This window comes from Pipistrellus hanaki (assembly GCF_964339955.1).
Source record: "Pipistrellus hanaki genome assembly, chromosome: 12".
Taxonomy (NCBI): Eukaryota; Metazoa; Chordata; class Mammalia; order Chiroptera; family Vespertilionidae; genus Pipistrellus; species Pipistrellus hanaki.
This window is the reverse complement of record NC_140514.1, coordinates 35,321,894-35,327,893: the sequence shown is the minus strand read 5'-3', so window position 1 is coordinate 35,327,893 and position 6,000 is coordinate 35,321,894.

Sequence of the window (6,000 nt, the reverse complement as noted above, 5' to 3'; positions counted from 1 at the left end):
TGCACAGCGGTGCTGGTGGGAGGTTCTTTCCTGAGAGACGGCAAGACCAGGGGGGCCAGCCCTGGATCTACTGACTTGTCATCCTGCCTCGCTGCTCTGAGCCAGGATCTTTGGAAATCCTGGCTGCCCAAGCGCCATGTTTGGTGGCTTTGCTTGAAAGCAGGGCATATGTTACACAGTTGAGAACAGCCAATTTCTCCTCCACATGAGGACCAGGGGTGGTTCCCTCTAGTCTTTGCTCATATTTAAATTGCCTAACACAAAAGCAAAAAGAAACACAGTAACCAAAATACTAGAGGACAGAAGATTGCTTACATCAGCTAAAGGCACATGCACCCCACCTTTTCTTTACCTATTACAAGAGAGAGCATTTGGGACTTTTAGTTTATTGTTTCCTCCCCACCCAACTGTCTTTCCTGGGAATTTCTAAGCAGGGCAAAGAGTACTGTGACTCAGTCATCCTCTATATCAGTGGTCGGCAAACTCATTAGTCAGCAGAGCCAAATATCAACAGTACAACTGTTGAAACTTCTTTTGAGAGCCAAAATTTTTAAACTTAAATTTCTTCTAATACCACTTCTTCAAAATAGACTCACCCAGGCCGTGGTATTTTGTGGAAGAGCCACACTCAAGGGGCCAAAGAGCCTCATGTGGCTCGTGAGTCACGGTTTGCCGACCACTGCTCTATACCATCTGGGCATCTTTTATTGTAATTAATATTAATTTTATTTGGGGAGAGGGGAGCTATTATTTAATGGGGCAGAATGCTTAGGATGGATGATGAAAAAGTTTTGTATCAACAGTGGTGATGTTTCTACAGCATGGTGAATGCATTTAATGCCACTGGATTGTACAATTATGAATAGTTAAAATGGTAAGCTGTAAGGTTTGTATAGTTACCACAATAAGTATATTAATCTAAGTGAATCATGAATGATGATCAGTTTAAGGTAAACATGGCTAAAATGCCTGATCTGTGCTTTCTATCTTAGCATCTTCTTCTAAGATGCAGTGCCCACAGGTGGACCAACCATATTATGGAATGTTAAGCCCAGCACAAAGCACAAATCTTGCTCTGCTTCCAATAAAACTGGAAGCAGAGGTGGACAAGCCAACGTTAGAGTACGCATGACAGGGCAGAAACTGGTATAACCCACTTAGCACATCACTTCATGGGCGTGAAATACTCAGATGGTTATAGGGCTGCAAATTAGTAACGAGATGGTCCCAGGTAAAAATGATGGAAACTGTCTTCTCCTAATGACCCACAGACATTTAAAGAGGCAGGAGATATGGATTTCCAGAAAACCACATATATTTGGGGGAGAATAGGGGTCACTCTCCAGAGGCTTTGATCTATTAGTTGGCATTTCACAGAAGGCGGCCAGACCGTGTTGATTCGACAACAGCAGTGCAAGCTGGGACCAATTAATTTACACTGCTTCATGCGGGAAAGGCAGCAAGCCCGATATGTCCATTGCTGGTCTTAGCAAAAATAATTGAGAAATGTTAAAATAGCTTAAAAATGTATGAAATCAACGATCTTCTGTAACTACCCAAATCCATTGAACAAGTGTTTGGGAATTCCCCTGGTCCATCTGTATGATCCTGTGTTTTACGCACCATAGACAGAATAAAACTTAAAATCTAAGCTATAATTTCTTCCTCTCCTCCACATAAGCATTTAAGCATTGGACTGATTTTAGGCCTTAAATTATCATTCATTTTACACTCATTCATTCATGTCTTGGTTTCATGGGTATGGTGAAGCACTAGCTTAGACCTTTTAGGAGACTCATTAGTTGGTTAAGACTCATTATCTGGAGTTGTAAACTTGATTTTGAAAAGGTGTTCTTCACTGAGCAAAGCCTTCCGTGGCCACTTCAGCCTAGACTTCATTATTTTTTTTCTCTCTTTTCCAACACTTGGTGGGTTTGGGCTGTTTAATAGCAATTAATCTGCTGAATCCTGGGGACATTCTGAGGTAGGCCATGCAGCATATTGGAGAGCAATCTGTATTCCCTAATGCAGCAGTGAGCTTAAGGGCCATGCCTGGAAGCCATACTCCTCAAGCTCCATTGCTCTAAGTGTTCAATAAATTGCCTCTTCCTACCTGAGAAAGAGAAATGAACTAAATGTATGGTGAGTATGATTCCCAAGGGGCGCTATATAAAAGACAGGACCGTATTAATAGCAGGCACACTTTACTCAAGAGGAAGAACAATCTTGCCTCTACATCGGCAATGTTAAATTACTCATTTCCAAGAACCCAAATGAATAGAAAATTATACTGCAACTCTCCCTGCCTTGATCTTCACTGAGACCCATATTAGCTAAGATTAGATAGAAAAGCAGGAGATAAGGACCCATATTATGTGCACACTTGCAAAGGGAATGACCCCAGAAATTATTCTAGAACTCTTCATCCTGGTCAGATCCAAGAGATAATAAGGAAAGGAGAATTTTGGTGAGGAGAGAGTATGGCCTATGTATCCTGACTAGTGTGTAATTCTTGTAACAGTGAACTGGGGTCTGACTTAAGCCTCAGGAAGGTGTGCTGCCTGCTTCAGTGGTGCAAAAGGAGATAGTGGCACTCCTTGAGTTGGGAGGATAACATCTCAGAGTATTTTCCGTGAGTCAGTACAAAGAATATATGGGAAAGAGGGCCAGTGTTATGGCAAGAAAGTGTTCATAAGAAAAAGAATCAGCCCTAACCGGTTTGGCTCAGTAGATCGAGCATTGACCTCCAGACTAAAGAGTCCCAAGTTCAATTTAGGTCAAGGGCATCTACCTTGGTTGCAGGCACATCCCCAGTAGGGGGGTTTGCAGGAAGTAGCTGATCGATGTTTCTCATCAATATTTCTAAATCTCTATTCTCCCTTACTCTCTGTAAAAAAAAAAAAAAAAAAAATCAATAAAATATATTTTTAAGAAAAAGGGAAAGAATCAGTTTAATAGTCTTCTTGGTCCAGGAAGCGTGATGTTTCCCATTAAAGTGGTGAAGTGATGTCTCTCTCCTTCTCTTACCTCTCCTCATTCTGTCACTCCCACCTTTAACTCTTGGAGAGAAAAACTGTAGCTGAAGAATAGGGGGCAGGAGGTATGCTGGGACAGAGCAGATGACAGAAAACCAACTGCCCCCACACCCCTTTCTCACCGCAGGTTTTTAGCCTTAAATGAGTTCAAGCTAGAATTGAGGAGCAATTTAAAACTAAGTCAAGCTTTGGAGTTCAAATGAAATTGTGGTTTTTTAATTACTTGACTATGTGACTTAAAGACTTGGGGTGACCCAGAGAGTCTTTATTAGCAAAGGGTGGCCAGAATTATTGCAGGTGGCCCCTATCTTCATCCAGCATAGAGAAGTGAAATAAGATTTAATGGAAACTGCCATGCCATTTCAACATACCTGTTTTTCTGTGGGGTTTTTTGTTTGTTTGTTTGTTTTTGTTTTTTTTGTTTTTTTTTACCAATGGCAGTACTGGTAACAAAGAAGTTCTTCCCAATGAGGATGTTAGGGTCTAAGCCAGTGACTCAGAGTATGACAAAAAAAGGTGAAATAAAATACAAGAATGAGAAGCAAAGCACTGATCAAGCCACAAATGGCTCCTGGTTGGAGCGCATACAGGAAGCAACCAATCAAAGTTTCTCTGTCATACTGATGTTTCTCTCTCTTCCGCTCTCTCTTTGTTCCTCTTTCTCCAGAATCAAGAAAAAAATTTATCTTCAGGTGAAGATTTAAAAATAAATAAATAAAATATTTTTTAGAGGTAATTATGCCATTCAAGTGTGGTGAATAGAAATAACCTGGACAACAGCTGTCTAGCAAACCTAGTGATGCCAGTTAGGAATGAACCAAGGGCCTACCTGCCTGATCTGGGTAACAATGAGCACATAGAGGTGATGTCTTACAGCTGTATCTGTATCTAGTCATCCTCATTCCGTTTCATGCTTTGTAAGAAAAAGAGCTGTGCTTTATCCTTTGACACTTAATAAATATTTGTTAAATGAACAAGTGAATAAAATTGTTAGTCAATTTGGCATATCTTACTTTTACCCAAATTACCTAAATAATTGCTTCATTTTACTACCCGACTAGTAGAACACTGGCTACATAAATGCTACTATTTAAAATTTATTTATTTGCCAATGATTAATTTTGTTATATTACTCCTGTCTTTAGTACTAAATCCCATTGAAATAAATTCAAGCCACAAAGCCATCTGAAATGAAATGTGAGTAAACCCAGCAGGAATATCTTAGCTAATTATTATATGGAAAAGAATAATGTGACTTGGCTGTGAAAACTATAACCATTTGAAAATGTAAACATTTTTAAATTTTTGAAACGTTTGAAAATTTCTGTTTATTACTTAGAGCTAGAGTGACAGTGCTATCAGAGGAGTACAGGAGTGTGGTTCCTCCATTGTTTGTGGGAGAAGGATTCTAGGGGTACTGGTGAAGCATTTTCAGAAGCCCCCATGGGAGGATGAGAGATGGTTAAATATTTTGTGTGGAATTACATTTCTTAGTTCCCAATGTCCCACCTCCCTTAATCCAGCCCTAAATGAGGGGCGGCTGTGTGTTCAGCAAAGCCAAAAGCAAGGCTAGTGTCCAGAGCTTTTGCTCCATGCTGCAGGCTGTGTCGTTCACCATTCAGTACAGATTCAGCCCATCAATCCATTGAATCCATTGTGTGGAGTCCTACCTGGACATGAGTCACGTTCACTTTGCCACAGGAGAGCCAAGAATCGAGAGAGAGAGAGAGAGAGAGAGAGAGAGAGAGAGAGAGAGAGAGAGAGAGAGAGAGAGAGAGAGAGAGAGAGAGCTGCTCATTTGTTTAGAAGTTTAAATATTCCCAGGTGTGACTGGCAGACAGGTAGGCACCTTCCCAGATAGCTCAGATCTGGGCATGTGTCTAAACTGCCTCTGTCCAGTTCCTTCCTCCATCGATCAGCAGGTACAGGCTTGGGAAATGTTAAATTCATCTGTTTGGTAAAGCTGTATAAATGGCATGGTTATATTATCTGGTTTCCTGTTAAATAATAACCAGGTTATTATGACATCGTCATTAAGAAAGGTAGAAAAATAATTCACATTCCCAGGTGACATCTCCCTAACCTTTGGAAACAAAGAGAAGGCCAGTCTTCCCATCCTCTGGACCAGGGGTCTTCAAACTATGGCCCACGGGCCACATGCGGCCCGCAGAGGAGTCTGATCCGGCCTGCCAGGTTTTTTGGGCAGTGAGCGCAGCCGAGGTGTTACAGTAGAAATTAGTAGTTCATATAGTCCGGCCCTCCAGCTCTCTGAGGGACCGTAATCTGGCCCCCACTTTAAAATGTTTGAGGACCCCTGCCTGGACTAACGAGCCTCTTAATGGCAGGAGAACTGGAAAACAGACCAGTTGCCTGTTATCAGATCAGTGGATGATTTTGCATTCTCAGAGATGAGTAATATTTATATTCTATTTTGCTTTCTCTGGCAGGATTTTCCTTATACAGATAATTCAGCATTTTCCCCCAGAATAGGTCTTTTCAGAAACAAAATATTAAAGAAAATAATGAAAACCTACCACGTGTCATTCCTGAAGAATCACGTTTGTCTCAGAGAATTGTTTTTCTCTCTGATCTTTCTCGGTAGGACCATAATGGTTTTGTCAAAAACAATACTGGCTAACAGCTCTAAGAGTCCTTTAGAGTCACCAATAGCAACACTTTTGTTTCCGCCAAGCTTGACCACAGCAGGTTGCAGCTCTGCTCTCCACAGGCCTTCGAGAAAACAACCCGACATTCAAGTACCCCAGATTTATGGTGTGAAAAATGGCATTTTTGAGGACCTTTGAAAATGTTAAAAATGAACATTTTGCTATTGTTTCCCACAGCGGGAATGTCCATTGATAAATATGACTCCTAATCCATTGGGGAGCTGCTCATGGAGCTAGCAGGGAAAAAAGGTCCACAGGAACTTTATTCAGTGATTATTATGTTACAACTGACTTCCCCT